This window comes from Scyliorhinus canicula, chromosome 11 (assembly GCF_902713615.1).
Source record: "Scyliorhinus canicula chromosome 11, sScyCan1.1, whole genome shotgun sequence".
Lineage (NCBI taxonomy): Eukaryota > Metazoa > Chordata > Chondrichthyes > Carcharhiniformes > Scyliorhinidae > Scyliorhinus > Scyliorhinus canicula.
Window position 1 is genome coordinate 88,211,854 of NC_052156.1, and position 15,924 is coordinate 88,227,777.

General features: G+C 50.9%; 1 protein-coding gene across 1 annotated transcript in view; it reads right to left on the minus strand.

The window, feature by feature from the left end:
- Positions 1-15,924, minus strand: part of dock3 (dedicator of cytokinesis 3) — a 1,304,448-nt gene that overhangs the window by 1,148,995 nt on the left and 139,529 nt on the right.

Here is a 15,924-nt window from a genome sequence, read left to right on the forward strand (position 1 = left end):
CAAGAAGGAGTTTAGAAAAAACTGCTGTTCATAGAGTCATAGAATTTACAGTGCAGAAGGAGGTCATTCAGCCCATCGAGTCTGCATCGGCCCTTGGAAAGAGCACCCTACTTAAGACCATGCCTCCACCCTATCTCTGTAATCCAGTAACCCCATCTAACATTTTTGGATACTAAGGGTAATTTATCATGGCCAATCCACCTAACCTGCACATCTTTGGGCTGTGGGAGCAAACCGGAACACCAGGAAGAAACCCAAGCAGAGACAGGGAGAACGTGCAGACTCTGCACAGACATGACTCAAGCTCTGAATCAAACGTGGGACCCTGGAGCTGTGAAGCAGCTGTGCTAACAACTGTGCTACAGTGCTGCCCACGGTATTGTTGCCTAGCAATAGAGAGATAGAGGCAGAGACAGAACAGCAGCTTTTAGTTCAGTTGGTGATTACGTTCTAAGGTGAAGGGAGCAGTTTCAGTCTCTCTCGAGCTGGAATACTAGCTGAGGAACTTAAGTCTGAGAATCATAGATAATTTGTTCTAAAGTCAAAATGAATGGTGAGTTCTAGGTCTCAAGGGAGATACAAAGTTGTCGGCATTTTATTGGGAGGCAGCATTTTATTGGGAGAAGCAACAGTAGGGAGAAGGTGGTTAAGGAAAAGGAGAAAGGTCCCAAGGTGACATTTAGGTTAAATCAAAGGAAAAGAACTGGAATCTGGAAAAGATCCTGTTCAGCAAAGTTAAGAGTGAGGAGCAGAGGAAGGCTTCAAGTTAAAAGTGAAAAATCTGCAGGAAGCAGACTTAACTCAAAATCAGCTGTAGATACAAGGAGACAGCCAAAGGTCTGTAACACTTTATTATAGGCCTGTTAAACAGTGATGTTCTATTGGTATGGCTGAATACCTAAGAGAATGTATGGAAGGCAAAGCTTGAATGCATCCAGGGGTGAGGAAAACAGAAGGAGAGATCAAAACCCTGGAGGTGGTGTTATGTAGAGTGGCACACTTCTGGTGTTGTCAAGAAATTTCAAACTTTGTTCGGAACAAGAAGGTGTTTATTAATTAAGAGTAACTCGGTACAGGAGGTTTCGTAACTTGGAGCACGTACTTACTCCGTGGCTGCTAGATGTATTCTGCCCGAGAGGGGGCCTCACTCACTCTTGATTCCCAATGAGACCCCAGTCAGGAGACCAACTTCTGCTGTGCTGTCTTAAACAGACAGACAGACACCACAAACACTACATCCCTCCCCCTTTATAAAAGCAGGAAATACTGGACAATCTCAGCAGGACTGACATCATTTGTGGAGAGAAATGGGAGCAAACGTTTGAGTCTGGATCAAAGATGTGTCAAAGAGCCATCCAGACTTGAAACATGAGCTCCCTTTCTCTCCACAGATGATATTAGATCTGCTAAGATTTTCCAGTATTTTCTGTTTTTGTTTCAGATTCCAGCATCCGCAGAAATTTGCTTTTATTTTCCCTCCCCCTGTAACTGTTTTTCATGCAATCTTCAAAACAGATTTACTTAAACCTACATTCTAAATAAACATTATAATTACAAATTAGATATCCATAAATTGGGGACTTCCGGTGGCGGCATGTAAGTGGAGGTCGCACATTAGGTGACTCCTGCTCGTGGAGGCTCTGGTTTTTGTACTTTTATGTCTGGTTTCAGGGGTAGTTTTTGAATGAGCTGGTGTGGGAAGGTATATGGAAGGTGCGAGATGTTGAAAACCCAGAAGGACACTGGAAGGAAGGGGGCGAGCAAAAGTCTGCTGGTCACCCCCTCCACTACTACTCTGGGTCCTGGCAGACGCCACCCTTACCCCCGCCCCCCCCCACTTCCCAGCCAGCCATGCCAGCTCTTGGACGGGCAGCCCACATCCACACCTCTGGGAACGTGTCCTAGCTCTGCTCCCTCCCAGAGCAGCCACTGCGCATATTTCCCGATTTTTAAAACCACAAGTGAACCTCGCGGTTGGTATTTCCTCCTGGTGGAGGTGGAGCACCACGGGCCCTGGAGAATATCAGGAGAGGCCCATTAATTATATGCCAACAGCGTTTACTGTACTTGTGGTGTAGAAAGCATTCATGCCGCTGTCTAAACACCGGAGCATGGCATTACGTCTGGCGTCGGCCTCCCTCTATTTCCGGCTGAAGCGTGATTTTCCGCCTGATCGCGTTTCCCAATTCTGGCATTGGTCACTGGAGAATCCCACCCATAGACTTGCATGGGATTCTTCCATACAGGTTTGCTGCTTTCCGAGTCCTGTTCTAGACTTTGTGCTGACCACGGACTACACACTTTTCGCTGCGGATAGTGTCACTCTCCAATCCTTCATTGATCCTTTTCTCTGTCAGGCACATTACTCCACAATGCATGCAGGTACCATCATCACAGTACAACCCAGTCTTATGTCTCATTAAACATACGCTGTCTGTCACATGTGAAGTAATGGTCAAGGTACTCTGTTTATGGTACTTGGGCCGTGTGATAAAGTTTTTTCTCTTTCTGGCTTTTCTATTTGGCATATTTTCCATTGACCATATTGGATCAGTTCTTGTGCTTTTCTATTAGTGTGACCCTTTCAGCAATCTTTTTCTGGCATGTAATCTCAGTTTCCTTCTCTGCCTGAATTGCTGCATTGGTTCGTTTTCTTCAGCACAATTCCTTCAACTGGCTGGCTTTTTTTGCCAATCCCTTACTTTCGTCTTCTGCATCAATCAATCTTCTGCTTGGACATGAGTAGTTTTTTTACTTAATGTATCCGCTTTCTCCTCCAAATGTATTTTGCACTCAGCCTCCATCAGTTGCAGTTTGGTCTGAATCAGTTCCAGCTGCTTCATCTTTATCTTGATGTTCATCTGAAATACCCTTAGATGAACTGACAATTTTAAATGACTCAACTTATTTAAAAGAGTTCTCTGCGGAATCATAGTTTTCAATCTGTTTCTGAATTTGTTTCAACTCAGCTTTATTTCAACTGTTGCCTTCCCAATATCTCACTCAATTGGGGCTGGTTTAGCTCACCAGGCTAAATCGCTGGCTTTTAAAGCAGACCAAGCAGGCCAGCAGCACGGTTCGATTCCTGTACCAGCCTCCCCGGACAGGCGCCGGAATGTGGCGACTAGGGGCTTTTCACAGTAACTTCATTGAAGCCTACTCGTGACAATAAGCGATTTTCATTTCATTTCATTTCAATTGGGAGCTGATTTGTTTGTAACCGACGATTAAGCCGTTCTTCTTGGTTTCTAATTCTCATTCTCAGTATGCATAAGTTTTATTCTTAGTCCATTTGTCTCATTTAAACATTATTCCATCAGCACTCCAACCGGCACGATTGCACAGTGGGTAGCACTGTTGCTTCACAGCTCCAGGGTCCCAGGATCGATTCCCAGCTTGGTTCACTGTCTGTGTGGAGTTCGTACGTTATCCCTGTGTCTGCATGGATTTCCTCCGGGTGGTTCGGTTTCCTCCCACAAGTCCTGAAAGAGTGAAGAGTTAAGTGAATTGGGCATCCTGAGTTCTCCCTCTGTATACCCGAACAGGTGCCGGAATGTGGCGACTAGGGGCCTTTCACAGTAACTTCATTGCAGTGTTAATGTAAGCCTACTTGTGACAATAAAGATTATTATTTATAATTATTTGATTCCCAGGTCTTGCAAGAAATTTTCAGTCGACTGACATTTTCTGGCAGCTTAACAATGCTATTGAACACATTGGAGTTCTTCCTCAAACCACTGCAGTTTTTTGTTTCTGTCAGAATAACCTTCTCTTGTCAAAAAGGATCACAATCATTCTTTAGTCTATTGCTCTGCAATTGCAATCCATTCAGTTTATCCATTTCTGAGTTTCTTCCAAGGTGAATCCATCATTCCCTTCTAACAACATTTGGTAATGATCCCTCCCTTCTCATGCTTTTCATGTTTTCAGAGAATTGACACATTCCTGTTGTTGTAGTTGCAACAAATGCTACGTCTACATTCATTACTTTTTTCTTATTGTTAGGCAACGCTCCTGAATTGCTAACTTGTTCCAACAGCTGCGTTCTATTTTTGGGTTTTTCCATCGTTAATTCCTCCTCAGCACCCTCCAGCACCATACAGTTTCTGCCTCTCTCTCGAGAAAGCCAATTTCTTCAGTTCATTTGTGTATTCCACACCACTGTAATCCGATCATTCAATTGGATCTCAAGAATTCCTGACAATGGCTCTGATAAATGATACCACTGCTGATTAATGATACCACTTCTCTGATTTCTATTTCAACAGTACGGTGACTCTTGCTGTAGATGATACAGGATGTCCCACGCAAATGCCATGGAGCAAACCTTTGATACGTTTCACTCTGAGACGAATAGTTCTCTCACCCATCACAAAACTGACAGCATCCATTACATGAGATTTCCTTGGTTCTACTCGAATTCCATGCTATGACCACTGTTGCTGAGTTCCGCATGTGCTTTTTCTCTCAACTCCTTTTACCTTTTATTCACATCTTCATGGTCTACCTCAAGTTCCTTCACCGCTTGCTGGTGGATGTTGTGCTGTTTCTTCCTGGCCCTAGTAGATTTCCCAGCTTTTCCACATTTTCATTGTGCTTGGTTATGTTTTCTGGGGCGAAGAGGAGGAGCAAGAGGAGAGGGTGGAGGACGTTGTGGCGCCACAGCGACGGAGACGCCCGAGGAGCCCCGTGTGTACCGGCCCCGTTCGTCGTACCAGGACCTCACAGACCCGGAATGCAGGAGGAGACTCCGGATGAGCCGTGAAACTGTGGCACACATCTGCCACCTGCTGGCACACCTGGCACCGCATGGCACTGGGGGAGGACACCCTCTCCCCGTGTCCGTCAAGGTTACGGTGGTCCTGAACCTTTATGCAACGGGGTCATTCCAGGCACCGAGTGGGGACCTGTCCGGCATCTCACAGACATCGGCGCACCGGTGCATCCGGGCAGTGACAGACGCCCTTTATGCAATTGCGGACCGCTACACCCGGTTCCCTGTGGAACGGGCAAGCCAGGATGCCCGGGCCGTGGGCTTCTTTGCCGTGGCCAGTTTTCCCGTGGTCCAGAGGGCAATTGATGGGATGCACATCACCGTGCGGCCACCTGCAGATAACGGGGCTCTGTTCACCAATAGGAAGGGCGCGTATTCCATGAACATCCAGGTGGTCTGCGACCACCGCATGATGATCCTGCACATCTGCACCCGGTACCCGGGCAGTGTTCACGACTCATACGGTTGTCGCGGTCTTACATCCCCGGCATGTTCGAGGGACGCCACCCCCGGCTGAGGGGCTGGTTGCTGAGCGACAGGGGTTACCTGTTGCAGGCGTGGCTGATGACGCCTATACGGAGGCCACAGAGTGACGCGGAGAACAGCTACAATGATGCCCATGCAGCGACAAGGGATGTGATAGAGAGGTGCTTTGGGCTGCTGAAGATGCGTTTCAGGTGCCTGGAGATCTCTGGGGGGGCCCTCCAGTACCCGCCAGATAAGGTCGGCCACATCATTGTGGTGTGCTGCGTCTTGCACAACATAGCCCAGCAGAGGGGCGCTGTGCCGCAGGCAGAGGAGGGGGGAGTGGAGGAGCAGGAGCAAGAGGCGCAGACCTCCCCAGGTGAAGGAGATGGGGGCAATGGTCAGGGCAGACGGGCTGGACATGGGCGGGTGGCTGCCTACCGTTACCGGCTGGGCCAGAGAGCACGGGACAGGCTGATAGCCGCCCGGTTCACTGACTAGGGGGCGTACAAATCGGCGAGTTGGCCACATACCGCACACCATGGCAACATCCGACCAGCCTCACCCTCCCCCCCCCCCCCGACCCACCCAGCACCAACACCCTAAACCCCCCCCACCCCACCCCTCACCCACCACCAACCACCCTACCCGCATGCACACCACCCCTCCATTGCACATCCACCTGCGGCAAGACGGGCCGGGCTCACACGGATGCCGGTGGAAGCGTGTCTATTGCAGGCCATGGAGGATGATGACGACCCGCTCTGCGATGAGCTCCTGGCTCCACATCGTTGGACAATGGCTGACCCATGGCCACAGTATCACCATCCACCCGGACCATCCCTGCATGCGGCCGTGACACTGCGGCGCACGGTCCCATCCTCTGCCCGGGCGGATGGAGAGGGCGGCCCAGGTGGAGGGGGGGGGGGGGAACACTCACCTGGGGCCGACGTCAGACCACACCTCACACACACACACTGGCGCTCAACGTACATGACACCCCCACACGCTTCGGACAGAATGCAAAGGCAGCTTCTGTAGGTGTGAAAGTGATTTTAGTTACAAAGTGTTCATTCACATCCCCGAGCCCCTAAAACTCGTCTGTGCCCTTCACCCGTGCCAACTTACTCACTGCCTAATTGTTTGACCTTACGGGCCCTTTAACTACGCCTAGGTGGTTCCCCAGACGGTACAGTAGAACTGGAGGTGGACTCCTGTGATTCCTGCCCTTTGACTCGGGATCCCTTTGGCGGCCGTTTCCTGGGGCGGCCTGGCCTAGATGGGCCAGGCTGCGATCGGGCAACTGGAATGACCTCCCCTATAGGGGGACCTGGGACGGGCCCCAGCACCTCCTCCTCCCTCGGGGTGCCCGATGGCCCCCGGGCCTCTACATGGGTCGGGGGTGCGAACGGACCGGCCACCTGACGCCCCCCCCGACACCTGGCGCTGCCAGTCCTGAAGTGCTGGTATCGACAAGGGTCTGCAGGTTTGCAGCCATGGAGCTGAGGGAGTTGGCCATCCCTGTCTGTGTCTGGGCGACGCCGGCCAGCACCTGGGCAATAGCGCCGATGCCCTCAGCCATGGCCTAAGACTGGGCCATGGCCTGTAGAGACTGGGCCACGGCGACGAGCGCCTCTACCATCTCCCGCTGGCTCTGGCTCATGGCCTCCTGTGAGAGGGAAGCCATGTCCCGGGCCACACACGCCGCCCTCACGGAACGCCCCAGGCCTCGCATCCTGCTCCCCATGTCTGACACCGTCGCACCCATTGCCTCCACCGCGTACGCCACCCGTGCGGTTTTGGCCTGGGTGGCACGCATGACCGGCACCACTCCCAGCTCCTGGACGCGGGTGGACTCCTCCACCTGCGTCTGCAGCCGCTGCAAGCCAGCCATCATCCTCTTCCTTCGTCCCAGGTTTGGTGGCTGCATCGGGTCTATGGGTGGGTGTGGTAACTCCAGGAACCCGGGACCCGTCTGGGCGGCAGGTGTTCGCTTGCGCCAGGATGCCCTCCGACCTCCCGGCCCCTCAGCTGCTCCTACCTCCACCTGCTGTACCGGTACGGCAATGTTGTGCGCACCAGTGAGTGTACCAGAAGCCTCATCACTAAAGTGCCCAACCGAGGTGAGTGTCTCTGCGATGGTGGAGGGTGTTGGAGAAAGCAGTGGCGTTGTGTCGTGCGCATCGTCAGACTCCGAGTCCATGGTCCCCTGGGGTGGCGCCTCGTCTCCACCTGTCCGCTGTGTGTCACTGTCCTGTCGTTCAGTCTCATGTGTGGCAGTGTCCGGGGTAGGGGTGTCCGGGGTAGGGGTGTCCGGGGTAGGGTGTCCGGGGTAGGGGTGTCCGGGGTAGGGGTGTCCGGGGTAGGGGTGTCCGGGGTAGGGGTGTCCGGGGTAGGGGTGTCCGGGGTAGGGGTGTCCGGGGTAGGGGTGTCCGGGGTAGGGGTGTCCGGGGTAGGGGTGTCCGGGGTAGGGGTGTCCGGGGTAGGGGTGTCCGGGGTAGGGGTGTCCGGGGTAGGGGTGTCCGGGGTAGGGGTGTCCGGGGTAGGGGTGTCCGGGGTAGGGGTGTCCGGGGTAGGGGTGTCCGGGGTAGGGGTGTCCGGGGTAGGGGTGTCCGGGGTAGGGGTGTCCGGGGTAGGGGTGTCCGGGGTAGGGGTGTCCGGGGTAGGGGTGTCCGGGGTAGGGGTGTCCGGGGTAGGGGTGTCCGGGGTAGGGGTGTCCGGGGTAGGGGTGTCCGGGGTAGGGGTGTCCGGGGTAGGGGTGTCCGGGGTAGGGGTGTCCGGGGTAGGGTGTCCGGGGTAGGGGTGTCCGGGGTAGGGGTGTCCGGGGTAGGGTGTCCGGGGTAGGGGTGTCCGGGGTAGGGGTGTCCGGGGTAGGGGTGTCCGGGGTAGGGGTGTCCGGGGTAGGGGTGTCCGGGGTAGGGGTGTCCGGGGTAGGGGTGTCCGGGGTAGGGGTGTCCTGGGTAGGGGTGTCCTGGCTCGGCTGCGACGGGGGCCTGTGGCTGCTCCCCTCGTCGCTGGGTGTCACACGCCTGCGTCGCCGCACCCGCACAAGACGGGGGCGTCGTCTGCGTGGTGTTTCAGGTCTCTCCCTCTCCCGTGGCCGCCCTGGGGCATCCTGCGGGCATTGCAGACCAGAGGGGACGGGTTTCTCCCTCTCTCGTGGCCGCCCTGGGGCATCCTGCGGGCGGTCGGCATACGCGGGGACGGGTGCCTCAACGTTTGATCCTGCAATACACAATACAGCATGCAAGGTTAGACACGCGGGCGGTGATCGGGGGATATGGGGGAGGGGGGATATGGGGGAAAGGGGATATGGGGGAAGAGGGGATATGGGGGAGGGGGTATATGGGGGATACGGGGGAGGGGGAAAAGGCCATGGGTGGCTCACCTGCTGGCAGGTCCCCGACCTCTGCATCGGCAACCTCCCGCTCCTCAGGTCCACCTGCCAGTTCCAGGGCCCTTTCCTCATGGACGGTGAGTGGTCTCTCATCAGCTGTGTCCCCTTCAGTCCTCTGACGCTCCCTGTTGTTGTGTGCACGCTTCTCCTGTGGGGGGGGCGGGGGTGGCAGGGGTAAAGGGCAACAGTGTTAGGCAGGTATATGACTACATGACAGCGGTTGCGCATATATTGGCAGAGGTCGCAGCACATTAAGGTTAGGGTTAGTTGCGGGTCAGGGTTAGTTGCACGTGGGTGTTAGGGTTTGGGTTAGGGTTAGGTGTACCTGGGGGTGTGCCGCTCATCGGGGGGGGGGGGGGGGGGGGGGGGAAGGGGGGGGGGGGGGGAACGACACACCCTGGCTACCCTGACGAGGCTGTTGACACTGGGTGCCTGTCCTCGGTGTCACAGCCACCGCGCTGACGGCCTCTGCCACCTCTCTCCACAGGCGCCGGCTGAGGCGTGGGGCGACCCTGTGGCCATGTCCAGAGTAGTGGGCCTCCCTCCTCTCTTGTACAGCATCCAGGAGCTCCTCGATGTCGCTCTGCCGGAACCTCGGGGCTGCGCGGCGGCATGCCATGTTTGCAGATCTTCCCGGGGGGGGGGGGGGGGGGGGTCTTTTGCGCTGTGACGCCGCGCGGCGTCAAGTGACCCGCCGCGTCCACAGCGGGTGACGCCGTCGCGAATGGCATCACGCTGCTGCTAGCCCATTCGGGCCCGGAGACTTTGCGACGTTTGGGGGGGCCCGACGCCAGAGACATCCGCGCCGTTTTTGGCGCCGGTTCCCGGCCATCGCGCCGATTATCGGAGAAAAGCAAATTACTGCGGATGCTGGAATCTGAAATGAAACGGAAAATGCTGGAAAATCTCAGCAAGACTGGCAGCATCTGCAGGGAGAGAAAAGAGCTAACGTTTTGAGTCCGATGACTCTTTGTCAAAGCTAACAGACAGAGAAAGTGGGAAATATTTATACTGGGGAGTGAGAATAAAAGATAAATCATAGCCACAGAAACCCAGGGAAACCGAGTGCTAATAGCCACAGATACCAAGGGGAAAGAGTGTTAATGGCAGTCCCCAGAGAGGAAAAAAGATGTGAATGGTCAAACAGCAGGGAAACTAACATCAGAGGATGAACTGTAGGTGTGGGGGGAGGGGAAGGGGGAAACAAATAGGAGAAAGGTGCAGGAAAGGTGGATAAGATTGGGGGGGGGGGGGAGAAATTAAATGTATATTAAGAAAGAAAGAAATGGTAAAAGACAGTTAAAATGAAATGAAAACAGATGGGTCGAGGTGGGGCTGATCATCTGAAGTTGTTGAATTCAATGTTCAGACCGGAAGGCTGTAGCGTGCCTAACCAGAAGATGAGATGTTGGACAATGGTTTCATGATCGGCATCAGTCTTTTAATTCCAGATTTTATTGAATTCAAATTCCACCAACTGCCCTGGTGGGATTCGGACACAGGACCCCAGAGCATTACCTTGGGTCTCTGGATTACTGATCCAGTGACTGTGTTGTTCCTCGTATATTTTGTTCTTTCTGTATCTGCAGCTGAGTTGTCCTGTAGTAAGCGTCTGAAGCCAAACCTGCTACCATGTGTTGTTCCTCATGTCTTAATAAAGCTCGTAGTCTCAAATGTGGAGAAGATGCTTTATTGTGAATTCGTTCTCTCTTCAGACCTTAACTTACGGCTACCTCAAATGCTGCCTGCTTGTCTCTGTGTCCTGCTACGAGTTCTGCCTTCCGTGTAGTGTGTCATCACTTCCTGTCCCTGTGTATATATAGCTCTCCCGTGCTCCCTCTAGTGCTTGCTCAGTTGTATTGCATCTACTCAGATCTACGATCACCACAGTGACAATACCACGCCACTGCCTCCCCTTCTTTGATCCATCAGAGCTCTCCTTCTGGGGCCCATCAGTGTCCTCCTTCTGGAGAGCCTTTCACTGCCTACTCGGAGTCTGGAATTTCCTCTTCCTCGAGGGATTATTACCTCCTCTCAGCAGTGTTGCCTCTTCCTTGAGGGCTATTTACCTCCTCTGAGCTCCAGAGTCCTCGAAGGCTTATTACCTCTTCTGAGCTCCACTGTTGTCTCTTTGAAGGCTTATTACCTTCTCTAAGCGCCAGCGTTGCCTCTTTGAGGGCTTATTACTGTCTCTGAGATCCAGTGCTGCCTCCTTTGAGGTCTTCATTGCTTCCATTGAGGTTTTGCATTGCTTATGGATCCCCTTTGGAGAGTTGCCCTCTATCTAGGCTCTTTGATGTTCCTGTCCCTTATGCTTTGTTCCTTCTTGTGGTTGTTGTATTAAATGTTGCACAACTTTAATGTATTACTGCTTTAAGACTGTCATTTTTCAAACTGCTATTTACCTCTGTGCTTTTCCGTGGTTTTAGCAGGAAACTACAGCTCCTCCTTTTTGGACTAATTTTAAACTGTTTAACTTCACTTTTTTTGCTGGTGGAAGATGTCTACATAAATTTCTATAGTATTCCCACTTTTTCTGGCTGGCTGAAAAGTCAGTTTATCTTTCCTTGTTCTTATATCGATCTTTTTGTCAATTTTGTTTTTTTTAAATATTTGTATTGGAATGTTATCACTTATTATCAAACCTTTTCAGAACCATATAAAAACAACACGAGTAACACGGCATCTGTGACAATACTCCCAGTAATATCATTACATTATTTACATTAGTGTGCATTTGCTGTGGAAAAAATTATTTAAATATTATTTGCAGTGACAGTGGGAGTCATATCGAAACTCACCGAATGGTGAGGAGGTGATTTGATGTCAATTTCACCAGGAGATCCAGCATGTTCCATTTGGGGCTGTTTTAAAAAAAACGTTTAAACTTTGTTTTGTTTAAAACAGTTGGGCATTACTCTTCTTCCCAAAACTCCAGAACTTCTCTGCCTGCTGTCCCTCAGTGCAGGCGTGTCCCTCCCTGGACCCCCTGCAGGCTCTGTTCAGATTGGGAGACCTGCAATAACTCCGAGGCTTTTCATCCCCTTTTCCTCCTTTTAAAATCTGAACTTGTTTAACTGCAGCAATCTCTGCCTTCTATTTCTTCTTTTTAAAATTTGGACCACTTCTCTCCTCCAGCTGGGCATATCTTTTTATTTCAAACACTCCTGTCCTTTTTTTAAGTTTTGCTTTACCTCAAGTTTTATTTCTCTTGTTCCTCTTTTCATTTTCATTTTCTATATCTTTCCAAACATCTTGACTCGCCGGCCACACTGGGTTTGTTACTTCGTTTACTCCTCAGGGTCTGACACTACCTCAACAACTCTCTATTTGAAACTATTTGCTAAAAAATCATATCCCTCTTTTCTTTAATTAATTTGGGTACTCACAGATAGGTGTGCCATCCAATTGATCCACCTTGTCGTCAATATGTTATGCAGGCACATTTCTGGTGTTGTCAAGAGACTTCAGACTTTGCTTGGAACAAGAAGGTGTTTATTAATAAAGACTAAATTGGTGCAGGAGATTTTGCAGCACTAAGCTGCCTTGGAGCACAGCTCCAAGTCCTTACATGCTTACTGCATGGCCCACTAGATGTATTCTGCCCAAGAGGCCTTCACTCTCTGGGATGATCACTCATTCTCAGTTCCCATTGGTCCCTCAAGTCAGATGACCCACTTCTGCTGTGCTGGCTGAAAGAGGCATGCACCATTACAGGAGGACACTTGCGAAAGGTGTCTGAGAGTGTTGTTTGGAAGAAGAATCCTAAGTAAGTCCTTTGAGCATTGACATTGGAAACCCTTGAGTGAAAACCAGAGTTTCAGTGATCATAGTGCAACAAGAGCCAGATGGCCTACTCCTGCTCCTAGTTCTTATGTTCTAAGAGTCTGAGGGGAGTTGAGAGTTCCATAGCATCAGTAAGGGGTGGCATCTAATAAATATAATAATCTTTTTATTATCACAAGTAGGCTTACATTAACACTGCAATGAAGTTACTGTAAAAAGCCCCTAGTCGCCACATTCCAACGCCTGTTCAGGTACACTGAAAGAGAATTCAGAATTCTCAGCTGGTACGGGAATTGAACCCGCGCTGCTGGTCTTGTTCTGCATCACAAACCAGCTGTCTAGCCCACTAAGCTAAACCAGCCCCTGTCACTTGGTTTCAGAGTGTGGTGTGTCTGACCACAGGATACCTATTGGTTTATTGGACTGTGCACTGACTGTGAACATTAGAGTATAAAGTAGATTTGTAACTTGTGTTATCCTTACAAGTCTGTATATATCTGCAATACCTGTGGGTGAAGGAGTAATGTAATATAATTAATCATTTCTTGTTTATCAAATGTTTTATTCTTTTGTTAAAAGTTCATCAGCGGACTCTGTAACTGTTCAGTTTCCGCTTTCCAACTTTCTAAATAAATACAAAAGTTAGGATCTATCAGGCCTCTTTTTACCTAAGACCTAACCTGTCCAGTAGTAACATCAGCTGGGATCATAACAAGACTAAAATTTGTTTTCTTTAAATTCTTGCCAGTAAGTTTCAGGTGCCAAATAATGTGCATCAAAAGTATCATCTTTTGCAACAATGGTAATTCTGTCTACTGGATGACACAAGGAAACATGCTTTATCACCCAGGCTTGGCCACATCTTTTTTGTGCCACATGGTAATCCAGCAACTAAAAGCTCCATGCATAATCTCCTCCTTTAAAATTTGGAATCAAAATTATGGGCCAGATGTCCCATTATCTCACTTACTGGACTTGCTGTTGATATGTTTCTCTACCAATTCAAGAACAAGTCAATGATCTTTCCCTGCCGCTTCAGACTGGCAAGTTTGTTCTTTTGTCCTTGAAAATTGCTACTGATTCCAGAAGCAGAGTTGGACAAATGAGAGTTGCTTCTGGTGCACATTAATCAATTGCTTTGCACCAGAAGTAACTCTTGATTGTCAAATTTCCATTTTCAGAATTTAGCAGGATTTCAAAACATTCCATGGTGTATTGATATCACCCTATGCAAAGCTGCATCCGTGTATTGTTTCTTTTGACTTTAAACTTCACTTTGCTTTGTTTCTTTGAAATCTATAGAAATCATTTGAATTTACAGAGGAGTTTGCAGTTAAATTCTCTGAAATCAAGCAGCAATTTCAGTAGTTAGGAGAAGCAAACAGGCTCATCCTCTTCACCAAGATAAGAATGAATCATTAAATGTTCTTATGTTCAAATCATTTCAGTCTGCCAGTAATGAGAATGGACTATTTATATATCTATCATCTTAAATAATGTTATTTTAGCCAAGAAAATAAAATCCTCTTGTGTCATGCAAAAATTTGGGGCACAATTCAGCAGACTCAAGGTAAAGTCCAGTTTGGGCAGGCTTGGCGGGGAGTTTTGTGACAGACGCATTAGCGAGATCACGGATGGTATTCAACGGCACTTAGTGCCAAAAATGAGCCCTTGCCATCTTATTCGTCCGACCCGTGCCTCAGCAACTGAACTCCCAATCAACACACAAGCATCGCAGCGCGCAGACCTGCCCCTCATTTTGGCGATGCAGAGCAGGCCAGGCTTCGGGGAGGGGGTGGTGTGATGGGGTGTGCAGCGAATGGGGTAGGGGAAATGGGGAGATGGTGGGGATTGAACTGACAGACAAAGCCTTGTCCGAGGAGAATTTAAAGATGATGAGGGCCTCTTTGGTCCTCCTGGTATGTCGCACCCTTGCCGCTGCCTGTCCTGCCTCCTCTGGCTCAAACTCAAACACATCCTCCAGCCCCCTCTGAACTGCCTCACCCTCCTCCTCAGAAGAGGAGGTCACATGTCCCTCTGCCTCCTCCTGTACTTCCTCCTCCAGCATGTCAACCCTCTGGGAGATGCACTTCAAAGCTCTGCCCAGAGCGGTCAAGGCATCGGTACCACATTTGGAGCAGCCCAATACACCGCTCAACGACAGCGTGGGTGGCAACGTGGGCCTCCACCTCGGTCTCAGGACTCCACACCGGCACCATCAGCCATGATCTCAACGGGCACACCTTGTCCCGGACAACCAACCCATCATCCTGGAGTGGTCCTTGAAGACACTGGGCATCACCAAGTGGATCAGAATGTAGCTGTCATACACGCTCCCAGGGAAGCCGACACACAACTGCATGATTCTGAGGTGGCGGTCGCACACAATCTGAAATTTCAGCGAGTGGAACCCCTTCTGGATAATATAAGACACTTTCTGGTGCTCCGGTGCTCGCGGGACGACATGCGCGCCATCAATCATCTCCTGGACGTGAAGTATCCCGGTGATGATAGTAAATCATGGAGCCCGCATCTTGGTGGGCCTGGTGATATCGTCTGATGCCCGGGCACAAAGAGCATCTGTCACCTCCCGATGGGCCTGTCGGCGGAATATTGGATATGCCACACAGGTCCCCGCTCAAGCCCTGGTGGCAAAGAAGTTGAGGGCTACGATGACCTTCATGGCCACCGGGAGCAGGTGTCTTCCTCCTTCAAGAGGTGCCATATCCGCGAAGTTCCGCGCTGATTCCCTGCTGAGATGCAGTCATAATAATAATAATCGCTTATTGTCACGAGTAGGTTTCAATGAAGTTACTGTGCAAAAGCCCCTAGTCGCCACATTCCGGCGCCTGTTCGGGGAGGCTGGGACAGGAATTGAACCTGTGCTGCTGGCATTGTTTTGTATTACAAGCCAGCGATTTAGCCCACTGTGCTAAACCAGCCCTCTTCTGTGGCATATGGTATCTGGCAGCTCACTGAATTACCAACAACGCCTGCACACTTTGGGCTGCCGCTGGCCTCCCCTTCTGGGTCCCTCCTCAGCCTGATGACTGGCTAGGTCTTCAGGGTGTGTGGCGGCTCCCTGCACAATGTGTGACACCTCCAGCATGCATTGCTGCTACTGCCTTCTACGGCGTTTTCCCACTTCGGATACCACAAGCAACGTGAGGACAGCCTCTGCGGGATCAATATCAGCAAACATTATTATATCTGGTAGGAATTGGAGAAGGAGAGAGACTGACAATCAGTTAGGGCTTCTATCCCGGGACCCTCAAATCCTCAAGTCTCCCACCCTCCTCCCCTTAACATGATTGTCCCGCCTTCTCTCAGAGTGCCATCCGGCGAGCCAGTTCTGCTGGCAAATCTTGTTCTGTACACTCACATCAGGAGCCTGTAGACACCACACCTCTGCTTGGGACATTAGGGAGGACGTGCTCAGCTGCCCTCCACTCATCCACACACTTACCATTTGGCTGTGCCATGTTTTCCAGCACGTCTGGTG